Source organism: Rhincodon typus, chromosome 6 (assembly GCF_021869965.1).
Source record: "Rhincodon typus isolate 14 chromosome 6, sRhiTyp1.1, whole genome shotgun sequence".
Classification (NCBI taxonomy): Eukaryota; Metazoa; Chordata; class Chondrichthyes; order Orectolobiformes; family Rhincodontidae; genus Rhincodon; species Rhincodon typus.
In genome coordinates this window covers 20,190,563-20,211,589 of record NC_063337.1, presented here as the reverse complement: position 1 = coordinate 20,211,589, position 21,027 = coordinate 20,190,563, and the positions used below count along the sequence as shown (strand labels likewise).

At 42.9% G+C, this 21,027-nt stretch overlaps 1 protein-coding gene across 3 annotated transcripts in view; it reads left to right on the top strand.

Annotated features, from left to right (window-relative positions):
- The window catches only part of LOC109910634 (proteasomal ATPase-associated factor 1), a 92,939-nt gene that overhangs the window by 27,399 nt on the left and 44,513 nt on the right, over window positions 1-21,027 (top strand). The window lies entirely within an intron of this gene.

Below are 21,027 nucleotides of genomic sequence, written 5' to 3'. Positions count from 1 at the left end.
CGGTTCACTAATATCTTTTAGGGAAGGAAATCGGCCATCCTCGTGTAGTCTGGCCTGAGGGAGACTCTGGACTCAGCAATGTGGTTGACTCAACTGCCCTCTTGGCAATTAGGGATGGGCAATAAATGCCAGAGAAGTCCACATTCCATGAACAAATTTTTTTAATGTTACAACTTTTTTGTAATTAACTAGAACTCCATAGTCATAAGATAGCAATGAATTTCTCATTGCATTTTGTATCTAACAAAGGCACAAAAATAACGAATCACAATCTTCAATAGGCTCTCAACCAAAAATTCAGTCAGATCAGTTGGACATCCAAAAAAATGCTGAATCTATGAATTTTTTCTATTAAAAAGTATGGAGGCAAACTATTGCAGATACTAGAAAATTAGAAACAAAAACAGAAAGTGAAGAAACTCAACAGATTTGGCAGTGTCTGAGCAGAAAAACAGAGTTACTGTTTCAAGTCCAATGACCTGTTGTCAAAGGTTTCAAAGCCTACAAAGGACAACTTTAAACTCAATTAAATAAATCTGGAACACACTCCTGATGCTCAGGTCAATCTAGGACAAAGCAGCCCACTTGATTGGCATCCCATTCTTACAAATTCAACGTTCACTCCCTTCACCAAAGCACAGTGACTGCAGTGCACACCATGTATAAGATGCACTGCACTCCTCTTGCCTGCTTTCAAAACCTATGACCTCCACAACCTAGAGGGAGAAAGTCAACAAATACATGGGAGCACCATTATCTACAGGCCCCCACATGCCATATACCATCCTGAGTTGCAATTATATTGCCACTCCTTCACCGCTGCTGGACCAAAATCCTGGAACTCACTTCCTAGCAAGAAGGTGGATATACCCAGGTTCAAGGCAGCAAGCTCATCATTACCTTTAAGATGAATTACAAATGGATTCCTGTAAACAAATAAGAAAAAAAAGGAAACAAAACAAAATTCATACTTGCCAGATCTGGCCTTCATGTCTAAAGATTAGCACAAGAGATAGGAGGATGCCATTCAGCCCATCAAGCTGATACTGGCATTCAATAAGATCAAGGTTGTTCTGACAAGGATTTAACTCCACTTTGTATGCCACTTCTATCTGCCCCCATAACACACAAACTTGCTTGTTCACATCCAGATTCTGACACAACCTCGAATACATTCAATGACCCAGCCTCCTGTGTTTTCTGAAGTAGAGAACTCAAAAATTAATGGTGTCATGTAAAGAGATTTCTCATCTTACTGGGCAAACCTCTGTCAGAAATGAGTGTGATTTTACATAGCCCCTTTTGAAATTGCAGTGATCGTCAGTCCTACACAAGACAGCAGCTATCACCACAAGGGCAATTAAGGATCGGCTTTAAATGGTTGCCTTGTCAGTGATGCAAACACGTGAAAAATGAATAATAAATTAACCTTCTGACTTGGGTAAGAGTGCCCATCACTGAACAAAAACTGAAACATGCAAAAACAATAAAATAGTGAACATTTAGGGCAATGAAATAACTATTCAAGCTTGGGGCGACACGGTGGCTCAGTGATTAGCACTGCTGTCTCACAGCACCAGGAACCCGGGTTCGATTCCACTGTCGGGCGACTGTTTGTGCAGAGTTTGCATATTCTCCCGTGTTTGCGGGGTTTCCTCCCACAGTCCATAGATATGCAGGCGGATTGACCATGCTAAATTGCCCATAGTGTTCAGGGATGTGTAGATTAGGTGGGATGCTCTGAGGGTCAGTGTAGACTTGTTGGGCCAAAAGGACCTGTTTCTACACTGTAGGGATTCGATGATCTATCTTTGTTTTTATTCATTCACGGGATGAGGGCATCATTGGCCGGGCCAGCATTTATTGCCCATCCCTTGGCAATTAAGAATCAACCACACTGTGGATCTTAGTCACATCTAGGTTAGACCATACAAGGATGTTAATTTCCTTCCCTAAAGGACAGTGAACCAGATGGATTTTTCCAACAATCAATGGATTCATGGTCATCCATTAGAGTCTTAATTCCACATTTTTAGTGAATTAAAGTTCTGCCATCTGCCACAGTGGGATTTGAACTCAAGTCCACAGAACACGACCTGGGTCTCTAGATTAACAGTCTAGTGATAATACTACTAGGTCACTGCCTCCCTCTGTTTTAATTCCACTGACAGTCAAGCAATATAAAAGGTATATTTCTAGAGATTATAAAGGCATCAAGGATATGGGAAAAAACAGAACTATGGCTTTGAGATAGAGGCTCAGCCATGATCCTACTAAATGGCGGAGCAGGCTTATTCCTGCGTAAAAGCGAAAGAACTGCAGATGCTGTAAAGCAGAAACAAAAGCAGAAATTGCTGGAAAAGCTTCAGGTCTGGCTGAACCTGTGAAGAAAAAAACAGAGTCAACGTTTCTGGTCCGGTGACCCTTCCTCAGAACTAACAGTAGCTAGGCAAATGTCGGTTTATATGAAGATTGGGGGGTGGGTGAAAAGGGGTAAGGAGTAAACAAAGGTGGGGATAGAGCCCAGAAAGAACATTTGGACAGACAAAGGAGTGGAAAGCAACCTGACTAGTAAGATGAACTGCTGTTAATGGAGACTGTTACTGGGTAACAACTAGTAGTGTGTAATGGTGGACTATGTGATAACAAAGCCTGGTGTGTGGTGTAGGGGGCTAGGACATGGGAGAGTTCAGGCCCTAAAATGATTGGACTCAGTAGAGGGCTGCAGGGTTCCAAGCGGAAAAAATTGTTTTTCCAGCTTTGCTGTTCTCTGCTTCTTCCTGGAGCAAAGGCCTCAACCATCCCCATTTACCACCACCGCCCGCTTGACTGAGCTCGTCTTCATCAACAACTTCCCCTAACTCCTCTCATTTTCTTCAGGTCAGAGGGGTGGTCATGGGTCCCAGTTATGCCGGTCTCTTCATGGAGCACATGGAACATTCCTTGTTCCAGTCCTACTGGAGTCTCTACCCACAACACTTTCTCCAATGTATCAATGATATCAGTACTGCTTGCTTCTCTTTTCTTCCACCTCACCCTCACTTTCGCCTGACTCCTCCCTTCCTCGACATTTCGATTTCCATTTCTGGGGATAGACTGGCCACTAATATCCACCATAAACCCACCAACTCACAAGCTACCTGGAGTATACATCGTCTCACCCTGCTTCCTGTAAAGACTCCATTCCATTCTCCCACTTTCTCTGTCTGCGCATATGTTCTGATGAGGCCAACTTCGATAAGGTAGCCTCCAAAATGTCCACCTTCTTCCTCAAACAAGGATTCCCAAGCACTGTTGTCAATGGGACCCTCAACTGGGTCCGACCCATCTCCCACACTTCCGCCCTCACACCCTCTCTTCCCTCCCACAACAGGGATAGGGTTCCCCTTGTCCTTACCTACCATCCCACCATCCCACCATCCCTTACCTACCATAATCCAGAGGATTATTAGCCACCATTTCTGCCACCTCCAGTGAAATGCCAAACATATTCGCCCTCCCTTGTCTGTCTTCTGCAGGGTCCATTCCCTCCAGGACACCCTGGTTCACTCTTCCTTCACTCCCAAAACTGCACCCCACCCCACAGCACAGCACCTTCCCCAGCAACTGCCAAAGCTGTAACACCTGCCCATTTACCTCCTCCCTCCTCAGTATCCAAGGGCCCAAACATACTTTCAAGATGAAGAACACAACCTCGTCTACTGCATTCGCTGCTCACAATGTGGTCTCCTCTACCTTGGGGAAACAAAGCGTAGACTGGGTGACCTCTTTGCAGAACATCTACATTCTGCCCACAAAAAAGGAACCGGAGCTTCCAGCTGTCTGCCACTTTAACACACCATAGTATTCCCTGGTCAACAGCTGTCTTAGGGTTGCTGCAGCGTTCCAGCGAAGCTCAGTGCAATCTGGAAGAACACCGCCTCATGTTCCATTTGGGAACTCTGCAGCCCCACCCGTTTCAATACGGAGTTCAACAATTTTACTGCCTGGACTCTCCCATGTCCTAGTCCCCACTCTACACACCAGGCCTTATTGTCACATTCTGCCATTATACACTACTTATTGTTAAGCAGTAACAGTCTCCATCAATAGCTGTTCATCCTAGTCAGACCGTTGTCCACTCCTTTATCTGTTCAACTGCTCTTCTCTCTATGGGCTCTATCCCCAACTATCACTTACTCCTTGCCTCCTTCCCCCGCCCTATCTTCTGCATATAAACCAACATTTTCCTAGCTACAAAATCAGAAGTTGCTGGAAAGGCTCAGCAGGTCTGGCAGCATTTGTGAAGAAAAAAAAAATCAGAGATAACATTTCCCGTAACCTGAAACGTTAACTCTGGTTTTTTTCTTCACAGATGCTGCCAGACCTGCTGAGCCTTTCCAGCTACTTCTGATTTTGTTCCTGATTTACAACATCCGCAGTTCTTTCCATTTTCCTAGCGACCATCAGTTCTGAGGAAGGGTCACCAGGCCAGAAACATAACTGATTTCCCTTCACAGATACTGCCAGACCTACTGAGCTTTCCCAGTCGTCTGTTTTTGTTTGAGGCTTATTCTTGTGCCTAGGTTCTCTGTTTCTATGTTAGCAAAGGAAGGGAATTTGCTCCATGCTCATTTTCAACAAAGTGTAAAAAATATAAGGAACATTAGTGAATGCTTTTTGTAGCCTCCTCCCAGATCTCCACCAAGGCAGTGCCAGATTTCAACCAGTTCAATTTATTCCACATGACAAGAAACAGTGGAGCACAAAGAACACAACAAAAGGCTCTCTGGCGGCGCAGTGGTAGTGTTCCTACCCCTTCAGTGGGTAGCCTGGGTTCAAGTCTCACCTGCTCCAGAGGTGTAAGATAATATCTCTGAACTAGCTGATTAGAAAAATAGATAAAATATAAATAAACAGGATCAATCACTTCACAGATGTAGTGAAGGTTTAAATAGTTGGGCGTAATCCAAAACAAAGAAGTCAGCTTCTATGACTTCTAACTACTAATCTAAATATGCAACATCCCCAACTCACAAATATACTGGTCTGTAACATGTACTACTATATCCGAATAATTTACTTCAGCAACACCTCAAAGAGCCTTTGAGGAATGTCTCAAACTTACCATTTTCCTCGCTTTAAAAAGGACAAAGTCAGCAGATGTAAACTACAAGTCACAAACTACCCTGCCTCAGACATATGTCAATGTTGCCTTCGTCGTCCTTGGATCCAATAAATCTGATATTTATGTAAATTTACCAAAGTAGAAACAGATCCTTTTTGCTCTCATTTAACCCACTCAATTTTGACGATCACTATCTGACTCTCATCTTAAGTTGCGCTCCATTTTTAATGGAGGATCTGTGCGTCAGAATCCACAAGTCTCTCTAGTACCTATACAGTGAACATTTATCTGGAGTCAATTCCAAAGGCAGAAGAATAAAACAAACTCAAGAAGCAAAAACAAAACGCAGTAATTGATCAGGCATAGGCCTTGAATTCTAATCTCATTTGTCTCTTCCATTCACCTCTTCAATTTATAAGCTTCAGACACTTCTTTTTCAAAACATTTTTAGACAACTATGTTCAATTACTACATTCAACTGTAGATAACTGACTCCAAAAGATCAAAAGAATTGTTGGGCTTTTCCTCCCCGCCCCCCCCCAAACTGAGCAGTTTGAGAAACGATGGTCTTAAAAATTTTCTTAAATAACTGTGCAATCTAGTTCTACAGATTGGAAAAAACTGATGTTTTATTAGGATCACTAATGAAAAATTGTGTCTAAACTGACATTAGGCACTATAAAAATGAATACCACAGAGAACATCCGATCAAATCATCAGCAGTTGCTATTTCATCTAATATTTCCAAAGAAATCAGATATTTGACATGAAGTTACTTCATCTTTCCAACACATCCAGACTATTTCCTTGTTCTTAAATCAGAAATTGTACAATTTCAGGACTTGATAGTTCTTTTTTTAAAATATACTCATTTTTGTTGGGTTAATCACATTCGAAGGCACCAGCACATATTTTGTAAATGTAAGCTTGAGTCTCTTCGTAAAAATATTTCAATTCTGGAGTTGATTCCCAATTCACTTCCCTTCAAAGTCAGTCAGAGACATAAAAAGGGTTTGCAACCATCAAACAAACAACTTGCAAACTGTAAATTGGAACAGCATGCAGATGAGCAAGGAATATATTTACAGTCTGTTCAGTCTTGGCAGGCAACATGAATGTTACAGTGGCTCAGATTAATCTTACATACAATTTCCAGTTGGTCAACAAGTTAGATTCTCTGAAACGTACAGCAGTCCTCACCAAGACTTCCCCTCCAGATATACAGAATCATCTTACAAGGTGATACACCAGAAATACAATTTTCTTCAAAGATTTCACATAAAATTAGGTCCTTTCACATCTCACATACAAAGCCTTATTATTCTTGAAGCAGAAACAAACTGACAGTGCAGAACAACGTTTTTGAAAGAGAATTAAATGGTTAATAGTACATGGAGTTAAATCCCATTCGTGAAACAGGGATGTCAACTAATATTAGTCCTCGTTCAGTCAGTTATCCTTGGCTTAATGGCAGCACCCACAAATGTTATTTGAAAAACATTTTTCCTGGCTAACATTTCATCCTCTTATTAGTCAAAATAAAGTAGTGAGCTGGTCATTTTTCATTCTTGTTAAGGAGAACATATTGGGGTCAAATTGGCTGCTACATTTCCTACAACCACAAATATATTACAAAAGGATTAATTGGATACAAAGCATGTTGGGTTGTCTGAGACTGTAGATGATGCAGTGATTCTGCATACAATATTTAAAAAAGTCAAATCCAGTTGACACAAAGAAACCTGCATCAGCATAAATTTAGAGACAATGCTGAAAAAAGTCAATTCAGTACAGGCAACTACCCAGATTGGCTATTTTCAGCACTTAGTTTTTATTATAGAATATTTAGCCTGGCTGGCAAGGAAAAGACAAGGAAGCTGTTGAACTAGCTGAAGAAATGCTATTTTGGAAACCGAGAAATTTCCGAGGTACATTATTAAAACTTTCTTTCCTGCCTCACAACAGGTGTCAGTGTACAAAAGCAGCATGCAGTTATCGATGCCCTCCAGGACTATTTACAAATGTAAACCGTTTTGCTAGGTATGGACAGATCTCAGAATTTGAAAACGTGCATGTCAGATTTGGCAATGAATGATTTTGATCAGGGCTTCCCAAAATAGATCCTGAACTCCACGGCAATGACCACCGTGAACTTTTGAGTGAGTTACAAAAATTGTCGTCCTGTTCCAACAGCCACCCACTTTCACAGGGCTCTTCCCTATGTCCACTCTCCCAGTCTTTCCCCATCACCTGCTCTGTTCTCAGGTCTCACTGAGGGATTGTGACAACTTTCAAAGCACAGAACAGGGCCGCAGTGGGAAATATTCTGGGAAGCACAGACTACTAAGCACCTCAGTCAGTAACTCATTCTACACCCAATGAATTTGAAGGAAGAGATTTAAGACAAAAAGTGATAACTTAAGGAATTCACATTTTTCTCATTTCAGGGAGTACACACACCTATTCATATACATTAAAATAACGTGAAAGAACACGAGGGCTATGATAAAAGCTCACAAGAGGCTATAAGCCACGTAATATCTAATATTAATAGAATACTAAAATCAAACAAAAATGTTGGCATCATCTTGGAGTTTCTTACCTTTCTTCTTATCTGAAGGCACACAAATTTGTGCAAAGACTCTGAAAACTTGAACAGTGCAACAATATTCTTTTAAATTTCAACTGAAGCTTCTTCAAACATGCAAGTTCCCTTCCATGGAGGGACGGAAGCAGAGATGGCAACAGGGAGAGACAGGAAGACCCACCAGGATACCATATTTCAATGAAACCAAAATTGTTGCACCCTAATTAAAAGTCTGCTTCATCACTATCAGTAACCAAGATGAAATAGTTCATGACCATATAGCAAGACATAATAGTTAGTTTAACTTATAAAGTATAAGTAGTGCATAGACTTGAAATAATATGCCCGTTTCCAAACTTTACTTGGAACGAATCATTGAAAAAAAATTAAAAGATCCCATTTAAATTGAAACAAAAAGTTAAGGGTGCTTCCAGCATGCCAGATTGCAGAGTTCATTTTGTGCACACTGCATTCTTGATTAACTGCAGAGCACTTGGGGGGTTTCCCTGTGTCCTGAAATGTGCTATATAAATGCAGGTCTTTCATTACACAGCCTCTTACTCATGGCACGTTGACAATTTCACCATGTAAGCACAATTGGAACATCATTCTTCATGAATTCCCAGTAGCAAACTTAAGTCTCTCTTCATACGCCATGGCTCCCAGTATTGATTGAAAGGAAATGGGAGACAGTAAAAGCACTTGCAGATGTTGGGCACACAGTAAGGGAATGAATTAGAAAAAACATCTCCAATGAATTATTAAGTTGATGCCACAGAATAAAAATAGTTTACCAACTTCATTGAAGCATCAGAACTAATTTAGTGAATTAAGTACTCAAAAGTAAATTTATGTTTAATTTTTGCAAAAACGGTACTTGGCATTCAGTGGTTGCTTAGAAGGGAAGCTCAGTCTGAACTATAAATATCAAAAGTTAGCAAACCACTGCAAAACAGTTACAGCCAACTCACTAAGCAGTCTTAAACAGTTCAATGTAAAATGCCAATATGTATCAAATAATCAGGGTTGTGCAATTAACCCACTCCTTACACCTAGTTAGGTCTTCTCATTTGGATTCAAGGATGCATATTAATATTTATGCCATCAAAAAGCATAAGGATAATTTTTAGTGGATATTCACATTTGTTCCTGCTAAGTTGGAAATAAAATTGCCCGATTTTAAAATTTAACCTGCAGAACAAAACAAATTATATGCCAGAAGACACTCCTTTGAGACAACATCAAATGAAATGCTCACCTGCTTGCTCTAATGGACATTAAAAGGTTCTACAACACTATTCACGACAAAGTGTGGCATTCTCTCAATACTCTGGCGAACTCTATTCCCTCCACCATGAAATATTTATTAACTGCAGTCTCATTACTGCTTTAAAGGATGTTAAAGACATGTAATGACTGCCATTACACAGTAGTCACAAAGCCCCAAAAGTCTTTGTCCAAAAAGACTGGAGAGATTTCCATCATACTGCAGGGAGTTACACTTGCTTGCACATAAAAGGCTCGGGAGGAAGGAGAAAAGGCACTAAACTTGCTGCTTCTTACCGGTGTTTTTAAACAAATGCCTTCTTAAATGTTGCTGGAAATGCTTTCAGCTGACATCTCCTTTTGCCCTCAAAAGAGTAGTGGGACCACATTACATGTGCAGTGAGATGGAAAGGAGACTGATTGGCAGAGAGGAAACAAAGAGTAGGAATTAATAGGTGTCCTTTTCAAATTGGCAGGCAGTAACTAGTGGGATACCACAGGAATCAGTACTGGGAGCCCAACTATTCACAATATATATTAACGATTTGGATGAGGGAACAAAACGTAATATCTCCAAGTTGGAAAGATAATACCAAGTTGGGTGGGAGAACCGTGACAATGCAGAGATCCTTCAGCTTGATCGCGACAGGTTGGGTGTGTGGGAAAATGCAGTACAATTTGAATAAAAGTGAGGTTATACACCTCTGAAACAGAAACAAGGTAGATTACTACCTGAATGGCTGTAAGTTGGGAGGGGGAGTTTGCAGCAGGACCCGAGTGTCCTTATGCACCAGTCGCTGAAGGTAAGCCTGCAGGTGTAGCAGGCGGTAAAGAAAGCAAATGGTATGTAGGCCTTCATTGCAAGAGGTTTTGAGTACAGGAGCAGGGATATGTTGTTGCAGTTGTACAGGGCCTTGATGAGACCACACCTGGAACATCGTGCAAAGTTTTGGTCTCCTTTTCTGTGGAAGGATGCTCTTGCTCTTGAGGGAGTGCAGTGAAGGTTTACCAGGCTGAATCGGGGTGGGGGTTGAATATCAGAGTTAAAATTCTAACAGGACTGGACAGGGTTAAAGCAGGGAGGAGGACGTTCCCAATAGTGAGTGCGCCCAAAGTTTGAGGATTCAGGGTAGACGATTTGGTACGGAGGAGACATTTCTTCACCCAAAAAGAGTGGTGAGCCTGTGGAATTCATTACCATAGGAAGTGGTTGATGCCAAAATATTTCATGTATTCAAGAGGCAACTAGATATAGCACTTGGGCCAAATGGGATGGAAGGTTATAGGGAGAAAGCAGGATTAGGCTATTGAGTTGGACAATCAGCCATGATCGTGAAGAATAGTGAAGCAGGCTCGAAGGGCCAAATGGCCTCCTCCTGCTATGTTGCTATTAAACATGATCAAGAACAAAAACAAAGTTGCTGGAAAAGCTCAGCAGGTCTGGCAGCATCTGTGGAGGAGAAAACAGAGTTAACGTTTCCGGTCTGGTGACCCTTCCTCAGAACTGGTGGTGGCTGGGAAAACGTCAGTTTATATGCAGAAAATAGGGAAAATGAGGTGTTGTTCCTCCAGCTTGCGTTGGGCTCCACTGGAACACTGTAGCAAGCCGGAGACCGATGTTGGTTAGAGAGCAGGGTGGTGCATTGAAGTGGCAGGCAACAGGTAGTTCAGGGTCTTTTCTGCAAGCAAAACGTAGATGTTCTCCGAAGTGGTTGCCAAGTCTAGGCCCGAAACATCAGCCTTCCTGCTCCCCTAATGCTGCTTGGCCTGCTGTGTTCATCCAGCTCTACACCTTGTTATCTCTGGAGGAACAACATCTCATTTTCCGCTTGGGGACCCTATAGCCCTCCGGACTCAATATTGAGTTCAATAACTTTAGGGCCTAAACTCTCCCGTGTCCCAGCCCCCCACCCCACACACCAGGTCTTGTTACCACATAGCCTGCCACTACATATCCCCTGTTGTTAGTCACTAACAGTCCCCATCAACAACTATTCACCCTCCCAGCCTGATCGTTAGCAACTCCTTTGTCTGTCCAACTGTCTTTCTCTCTCTTTGGGCTCTATCTTAATCGTTTACTCCCTACCACACCCACCTCCCTATTTTCTGCATATAAACTGATGTTTTCCCAGCCACCATCAGTTCTGAGGAAGGGTCACCGGAGCCAAAACATTAACTCTGTTTTCTCCTCCACAGATGCTGCCAGACCTGCTGATCTTTTTCAGGAAATAAATTCATCAGTTGCACCAGATCATCTCTTCAATCTCAAAATGTTAACACTAAAGTAGGATTGTAAATGTTCAACATTTCAAATTAGTGTACTTAGGATAGTTAGCTTGACCACACACTCACCAATATTCTAGAAAGTTTAAATAATTTTAAACTCCATGTAACTTTAAAATGGATTTGGTGATTCTACAGAAGCAATTTTTGCCAGAAAAGCTCTGCTATGTGAAAACAAAAGCCCAGTTCCCTCCTGAGGTCCTGAAACAGAAATAACCAAAGATATTTCAAATTCTTCACAAGAAATGTTAAAGCGCTCCTTGATCACGAAAAACAAATCACAAGTGACGTTTCCAGAGATCTCGGGGCTAAAATACATTATTCTTAATCATTGATAATCTCAGTTCTTCAGAAATAGGTGCAAGATTAGAAATACAAAGAAACTATTTCTATTTCAGTTCATACTCCACTTCTCTCTCTCAATCACTTAAAGTGATCCTGGTCAAAACTATCACAAACATTTCATCAAATTGATGTCAGTTTGGATCATTACGGGAGTAAACAGAATCAACTGTCACAGTACAAGTTTACAATCAAACATCAGAAATGCCATTTTTAAATTGAGGCATTAAAAGACAGGCTTGCTCTACCTACTTAGGTGGACAAAAAATCTCTCAACTCATGTGCAGTCCAACATCCACCCTGCAATTAGTACTGGCAAAAATAACTTCATTCGCTTACATAAATGACTGGGCTTCATAAGTAATTCAGTGCTGAGCATAATTCCATATGCTAAGAATGCAACGGCAAGTCATTTGCATTCGTAGAGATTAGATCCAATCTATACCAGACCATAAATCCAAAGCACTTTAAGTATTTCCAGCATACAACACCTCAACTGTCAACTGATTAAAATTAAATACTGGTATTTCCTATTTCTTTTAAAATATGGGACATGGGCACTGCTGATAAGATCATTCATTTCTCACCTCCATTTGAGCTTGGAGGTGATGGCAAGCTCCTTTCTTGAACCACCGTGGTCAACATGATTCAGGTACTCTCATTCAAGTACTGTTGAGAAGGGAGTTCTTGCAGGATTTTGACCAAGAGACGGTGAAGAATCAATACAGTTCCAAGACAGAAAGCAGACTAACTGGAAAGGGAATATGCAGACAATGATCCCATGCATCTACTGCCCTTGGTCTCCAGGTGCTAGAGATTGGAAGTTCAGAAGGTGCTTTCAAAAGGTTGTTAGTCAGGTTGCAGCAATGCATCTTGCAGATGGTGTACACTAATCAGTAGTTGAGGGAGTTAAAGCTTCGGCTGGTGGAAGGGATGCTGAAGCAGCAAGTGTTTTTGAGAGATGCACCTATCCAGGTTACTCCATCATGCTCCTAATTTGTGCCTTGTAAACAAGTGGACAGGTTCTCAGGGAAATCAGGAGTTGTCTCTTGCTACAGAATTCCCAGTCTCTAAACCTGCTCTGTAGTCAGTGCTATTGGGGTCTGTTTCTGGTGAATAATCAGCCCAAGATGTCAGCAGTGTGGGGTAGGATTCAGTAATGATAATGTTGTTAAAACACCATAAGGAGATGACTGGAAAATAGTTATTGTCTGGCACATATATACTACCTGCCATTTTCAATACAAACCTGACTGCTGTCAGGGTCTTACTGCACTTGGGCAATTGCAGAATGTAGTGATCACTGTCAGAAGAGAGGGCTGTTCCTTATATTGGAGCGAAGTTCATTGATGAAGCAGCTGAAGACGGCTGAGCTTGGAAATTGCCCAAAAGGAGCTACAGCAGCAACGCCCTGGGCCAAAATAACTGGCCTCCAACAACCATGACCATTTTCCTTTGACTCAAGTCACTAGGAGACCTCTCCACTTCCAAATTTAGTTTGGATGTTCAAATATTGTTTTGGTGTACAAGGACAGTCATCCACACTTCAGCCTTGGCATTTAACTCCGTTGTACATTCAGGACTCCTTTCTAACATTGAAGAATGACAATTTATAACTGCTGCCATAATTAGATACTGCTGCTAAAGTTTTAGCAAAGATCTGTAGCGCAGGTGGTGGGCGAGGTTGTTGACTTGCTTGCCGAGCTGGCTTGTTTTATTTCAGATGTTTTGTCACCATACTAGGTAGCTTCATCAGTGGAGCCTCCAATGAAACAATGTTGCTTTACTCCGCTTGGAATTTATACTGTCCGGTCAATTATGAGTAGTGTCATTTCCAGTTTTGATCTGTTTGGGTTTATATATAGGGTCCAATTCTATTTGTTTGTTGATTGCATTACGGGTGGAGAACCGTGCCTCTAGGAATTCCCGTGCATGTCTGTTTGGCTTGCGCTACGATGGTTACCTTGTCCCAGTTAAACCGATGGGCCTTCATTGTCTGAGTGTACTGATACTAAGGAGAGTTTGTCGTGCCATTTAGTTGCTAGTTGATGTTCATGTATTCTGATGGCTAGTTTCCTCCTGTCTGTCCAATGCAGTATATGTGGCAGTCATTGCATGGTATTTTGTAAACCACGTTGTTTCTGCATGTTGTGGGAAAGGGGTCTTTAATCCTTGCGAGTGTTTGTCATAGACTGGCTGTGGGCTTGTGTGCTACCATGCTACCATGATTCCTAGTGGTCTTATTCCTAGAGTCTCATGGTCAGTTCTGATATGTTCTTGATGTAGGGTAGTGTGGCCAGTGTTTTAAGGCATAGTGGTCCACGTTGTCTATTTAGTAGACACCTGCGGATGAAGTTGCAGGGATATCCAATCATAGCAAAGATTTTGTATAAGTGCTCTTCCTCTTTCCTGCATAGTTCTGGAGAGTTGCAGTGAGTTGCGACCTATTTACTTGGTGTCCTAATGCAGCTTTGTTTGTGTACGTTGGGTTGGTTGCTGTGGAAGTTGAGAATTTGGTCAATGTGGGTTGCTTTCCTGTATGCTGAGGTTTGGAACTCCCCATTGGTCATATGCTCAACTCTGACATCCAGAAACGGAAGCTGATTGTTGTTTTTTCTTCTCATGAATTTAATCTCTGTGAATACTCTGATGATGAGGTGGTGGGTCTCTTCTCATTTGTTGCGTTTAATAATGACAACTGTGTTGCCTTTGTACCAGATCCACAGTTTAGGTTGAATGTGGGAGGGTGGTGTGTTCTAGTCTTTGCACGGTTGTATCCATGATGAGTCCTGAGATGATGAGTCCCGAGATGGTGACCCCATGGGTGTGCCATTGATCCGTTTATATACTTGACCATTAAAGACAAACTGTACAGTGAGACACAGGTCTACTAGTTTGAGTATATTGTCAGAGCTGCTGGCCTGTTTTCCTGCTTCCTCTAGTAATGTGGTCAGTGTTTCTTTGGCTACTGGGATGTTGATTGACATGAATAAAGCTGTGACATCAAAGCATACCATAATCTCGTCACTGATTTTCATGTTCTGAAGGTATCGAGAAATTCTTGGGTTGAGTGGATGGAATGGGGTGATCCATCAACTAGGTGTTTCTATCGCTGTTGTAGGTCCTTGGCCAGATTGTGCGAAGGTGTGCCCAGCAGGAAAACAATGGGTCGCAAGGGGATGTCATGTTTGTGTACTTTAGGAAGTCCATAGAAGCGGGGAGTGTTCATGTCTTCTGATTTCATTCTCATGTAGTCCATCTTGGTTATCTGTCCTGCATCCTTCTGTCTCTGGGTGATCCTATTACTTAGCTGGGGTGACAACGACTGCCACAAACATTACATCAGACAGACAGGAAGGAAACTAGCCAGACTACATGAACATCAGCTACCAGCTAAATGACACAACGAACTTCCCTTAATATCAGTACACTCAGACAATGAAGGCAATCAGTTTAACCGGGACAACGTAACCAAAGTAGCCCAAGCCAAACATAGACATGCATGGGAATTCCTAGAGGCATGGTTCTCCACCCATAATGCAATCAACAAACATATAGAATTGGACCCCATACAGAACAAAACCGGAAATGACACTACTCACCATAATGGACCTGACAGTATAAATTCCAAGCGGAGTAGAGCAACATCGCTTCAATCGGAGGCCTCACTGATGTTACCCAGCATGGTAACAAAACGTCTGAATGAAAACAAGCTAGCTCAGCGAGCAAGTCAACAACCTTACATACTGCTGCTAGTCTAGAATTCGCCTCACCTACATGTTAGCCACCATCTGCAAGTTCACAGACGACATTACTGTAGCAGGACAGATATCTAACAAGTCAAAATACAGAAGGGAGATAGAAGGCTTGGTGACATGGTGTAATGAGACTCATGCAAGAAGTGTTAGAAGCCTAGGAATTAAAACCTAAGGCATCCAAGCACTGGAGAAAAGCTGAGGTAGTATTTTGCAACCTTCCTCACTCTGCTAGAGCTGGCCCTCCCCTCTGGGAAGTCTAATGTAATTAAAGCTAAGGTATTACTTGTTCCAACTGTACAATTTACTCGAGGTGGTCTACTGTGAAACACAGGAATTTATTTTTATTGAAAAATTTAATCTCTCTCAAAAGAACAGGCATTTAAATGTTCAAGACAACAAGGTGCAGGGCTGGATGAACACAGCAGGCCAAGCAGCATCATAGGAGCAGAGAGGCTGACGTTTCGGGCCTAGACCCTTCATCAGAAAAGGGGGAGGGGAAGGGGGTTTTGAAATAAATAGGGAGAGAGTGGGAGGCGGATAGAAGAGGGATAGAGGAGAGGATAGGTGGAGAGGAAACAAACAGGTCGAAGAGGCGGGGATGGGGCCAGGAAAGGTGAGTGTAGGTAGGGAGTTAGGAAGGGGATAGGTCAGTCCAGGGAGGACGGACAGGTCAAGGGGGCGGGATGAGGTTGGTCGGTAGGAGATGGAGGTGCGGCTTGAGGTGGGAGGAGGGGATAGGTGGGAGGAAGAACAGGTTAGGGAGGCAGGGACGAGCTGGACTGGTTTTGGGATGCGGTAGGGGGAGGGGAGATTTTGAAACTTGTGAAATCCACATTGATACCATTGGGCTGCAGGGTTCCCAAGCGGAATATGAGTTGCTGTTCCTGCAACCTTCGGGTGGCATCGTTGTGGCACTGCAGGAGGCCCAGGATGGACATGTCGTCTGAGGAATGGGAGGGGGAGTTGAAATGGTTCGCGACTGGGAGGTGCAGTTGTTTGTTGCGAACCGAGCGTAAGTGTTCTGCAAAGCGGTCCCCGAGTCTCCGCTTGGTTTCCCCGATGTGCCCTCAACCGTGTCTCCCACATCTCCCGCACCTCATCCCTCACACCCCGTCCACGCAATAAGAACCAAAAAAGAATCCCCCTCGTCCTCACGTACCACCCCACCAACCTCCGGATCCAACGCATCATCCTCCGACACTTCCGCCATCTGCAATCCGACCCCACCACCAAAGACATCTTTCCCTCCCCACCTTTATCTGCTTTCCGGAGGGACAACTCTCTCCGTGACTCCCTTGTCCGCTCCACACTCCCCTCCAGCTCCACCACACCCGGCACTTTTCCCTGCAACCGCAGGAAGTGCTACACCTGCCCCCATACCTCCTCCCTCACCCCCATCCCAGGCCCCAAGAAGACTTTCCACATCAAGCAGATGTTCACCTGCACATCTGCCAATGTGGTATACTGCATCCGCTGTACCCGGTGTGGCTTCCTCTACATCGGGGAAACCAAGCGGAGGCTCGGGGACCGCTTTGCAGAACACCTACGCTCGGTTCGCAACAAACAACTGCACCTCCCAGTCGCGAACCATTTCAACTCCCCCTCCCATTCCTCAGACGACATGTCCATCCTGGGCCTCCTGCAGTGCCACAACGATGCCACCCGAAGGTTGCAGGAACAGCAACTCATATTCCGCTTGGGAACCCTGCAGCCCAATGGTATCAATGTGGATTTCACAAGTTTCAAAATCTCCCCTCCCCCTACCGCATCCCAAAACCAGTCCAGCTCGTCCCTGCCTCCCTAACCTGTTCTTCCTCCCACCTATCCCCTCCTCCCACCTCAAGCCGCACCTCCATCTCCTACCGACCAACCTCATCCCGCCCCCTTGACCTGTCCGTCCTCCCTGGACTGACCTATCCCCTTCCTAACTCCCTACCTACACTCACCTTTCCTGGCCCCATCCCCGCCTCTTCGACCTGTTTGTTTCCTCTCCACCTATCCTCTCCTCTATCCCTCTTCTATCCGCCTCCCACTCTCTCCCTATTTATTTCAAAACCCCCTTCCCCTCCCCCTTTTCTGATGAAGGGTCTAGGCCCGAAACGTCAGCCTCTCTGCTCCTATGATGCTGCTTGGCCTGCTGTGTTCATCCAGCCCTGCACCTTGTTGTCTCGGATTCTCCAGCATCTGCAGTTCCTACTATCTCTGATTTAAATGTTCAAACAAGGTGATGGGAAGAGTTCACACATTTAGTATGTTGGGACAATCCTGACATTCTCCCAAATTGTCAATTTCCTGTGGCTGATGAAATCCTGATTGTCTGAAGCCAAACAACCCAGAGGAACATTTGACATGGTCTTTGTTGCCAGCAAATCCAAGAAAACGTTGAAGAACCAGGAACTCTTCATTTCATTCATCGACCTGACCAAAACATTCAATTCAGTAGATCACAGGGCTATATGACTGTTGGTCAGAGATCTGGTTGCCCAAGAAACAAACTCTCCAATTTACAACTTTTTCTTGGTGGGAGATTTGAATATTCACCTTCAAAATCCAGACTGTGTCAAGCAGAGCTATTAAGATGTACTATTTACAACCTACTTAACTGTGATTATTCACCTGAAAGATGAATTGCTGTCTGATGCAAACGTTGAATACCAACTGGATGGAATCCTTTTCAAGCTTCAGTTGCCTCCTTGCAAAACTAAACTGACCATCACAATGGCTTACTACATACGAATGGCTGCAGTGCTGTTGCCTCATCTGCATCAATCACTCAAATCAATTGCCAAATCACTCACTCAATCTCTTCATATCTACACACAGTTTGAAAGCTGACAAAACAAAACTCGATTAATCAAGACTTGGTTGGTCAAAAATTCCATTTCACGCTAGCTGTTAGAGATTCTAGAATTTAATCAGTACTCCACATCTTTGCGATCATCTTTCAAAAGGCCACCCATTGATGAGAAGATCCAACTCTAGATCAGCTGCTGTCAATCACCCACTGATGTACTAGTGGGTAAAAGGCTGGAGTTAGCAAGAGACTGCTGCAAGTCAACAAAAGTCTTTGCATATGCAGTTGTCGCACCAAGTTCCTGTACTGCAGCAAGATCAGAATTGTGTACCAGCAACAAAAAACTGCAGGAAAATATCCACCAGGTATGCCCTTGCCCCATTTTCCAGATTCAAATGGAAGTAGCAGCAAATCAGTATCTTACTACTTGTGAGCTGGCTTCAAGTCAGTCAAAACTCGTGGAAAACTAACTGTGGTGGTCTGGACACTGTGTCCAGATGAGTGAAAAAACATCTCCCGTGAGATGGCTTTCTCAACTCAAACAGCCAACAATCCAGAGAACGAAGAAAACAAGACAAAGACAAGTGCTTCTTGAGCCATGGCAGTGTCGACATTAGTGGTGGAGATGGTTCAGAATGGTGACAACTTGTCTATTTAACTGCATCATGCTGGAGTCCAAATGCCTTTATAGCAGAGAAGAAATGAAAGCGAATCCTGAACTTCAGGCCCTAATACCTCATGGGACATACTGCCTCATATGCCCAAAGATCTATAGGTTACACATGCTTATTCACAAGATCTGTGGGGAAAAACACCTGACCCAAGAAGTGACAATTCTCTAATTAAAGGAGAAGGAACAATTATTGTAATAAATTTGTATGAAAATTTCAAATGTTTAAAAAAGGTTCAAGCTAACTCTACATGGGAGACATTTAATTGCATTCCATGGCTCTTTGTGAGAAGAGTGAACTAGATAAACACAAATGAAAATACAATCAATTCTGATTCAACAGCCATTTGTGATACTCACATTCTGAAAAGCTTTTACATAAAAGCATTTCTTCTAAACTCCCTCATGCTTCTCATACCAATTTTATGCTCAGGCACCTTCAACAGCAAACCAGAAACCAGTGGAAATATAGTCCAAGAGGTCCTTAAAAAACTGGGTTCTTGCAAATACATTCTCAGATCCAAGTACAATCCAGGTTTCCTAAGGCTGAAACTGTAACTCTGTTCTCATCACAGCTAGCTATCGACGTAGTGAAACATAGCAATACCTTACCTACAGCTTCAGATCCTTTGTATAGTTTTGATAACTCTACTAAGTAATTCAACTGTGTTCTAATCAATAAAACAAAAAAAAAAGCAGGAAGATCTGCAGGTGCTGGAAATCAAAAGTCAGTTCTGAAGGGTCACTGCACCTGAAATGTTAACTGATTCCTCTCCACAAATGCTGCCAGACCTGGGATTTTCCAGCAATTTGTTTTTGTATTCTAACCAATAAGTTTTGTGCATGTTCATTAGCTCCTTACTGCGCTATTTAATTCTCATATTTTAAAAACATACAACTGCCATCGTACAGACTTTTCATCTACTAAAATCTATGCTCTGCTACTGCATTGGCAATTTTACCATTTCAGGTACACTTTTATTCTGTATTTGGGAGGCGATGGCCTAGTAGTATTGTCGCTGGACTGTTAATCCAGAGACCCACATAACATTCTGGGGACTCAGGGTCCAATCCCACCATGGCAGATGGTGGAATTTGAATTCAGTAAATACCTGGAATTAAGAATCTAATAATGACTGAATCCATTGCCGATGGTCAGAAAAACCCATCTGGTTCACTAATGTCCTTTAGGGAAGGAAACTGCCATCCTTACCTGGTCTGGCCTACATGTGACTCCAGACCCACAATGTGGTGGACTTAACTGCTCTTTGGGCAATTATGGATGGGCAATAAATGCAAATAGCTAGCAATGCCCTCATCCCGTGAAGGTATAAAGAAAAAAATTTCTTTATCAATGATGCCCTAACCCATGCGCACAGTCTATATGTTGTGAATTCTTAATCTCTAGCATGTCCCTATTTCTGAAAAGGCAGACACATTTTAGATCATGGGTGACAATACAATAGCCTACCAATTCAAGAAATGTTGATTTACCCCATTCTTTTAACTTCTGCCTCAATACACCATTGCCATTAATACTGAAGTCTCAAGTGACAGAGGTCCAAGTATACTGCATCTATGGAATTCCCAGTGTCTATGCCTTTGCCTATTACTTCGAAGAATTCAAGTAAAATTAGTCAAGCAAGCCAAATCCATGTTAGCAGTACCTATTTATCACAGCACAAGTATTCATTACTGATTGTTTTACAGTTTCTCAGCATTAAGTGGCACTAAATTATCCTGTAGTTTTGCATATGTTTGAGCAATGAGGTAGAATTCACACATCCAGCCTTGAGGAATTCCAAAGTTTTATTTTTCATTTGTTCATGGGATGTGGGTGTCTCTAGCTGTACAATATTTATTGTCCGACCCTAGTTGTCCAGGTTAGTTAAGGCTAAAACATACTGATATACATTTGGAGTCACATGTAAACTCCATCACAGTCAGTCCCTCTCGGACGAGGATGACTCTCTTCCACTCTCGAGCTGAGTCCGTAGGTGGCTGTACAGTCTGATGCGGCTTCTGCAGACTGTGCTACACTTAGAGCAGAAGGTGATTGTGGGAAGGGGTGGGTGGTGCATTGGCTTGGCTGTGCACTCCTTAGTGTTTTCACCTGGCTTCCGCTGTGCCTTGATACTGGAGATATTGGTCTGGTTAAGGACACTGATGTTGGTGAGTTTGTCTTCCCAATGGATTCACAGGATCGTGCAGAGGCAGCAG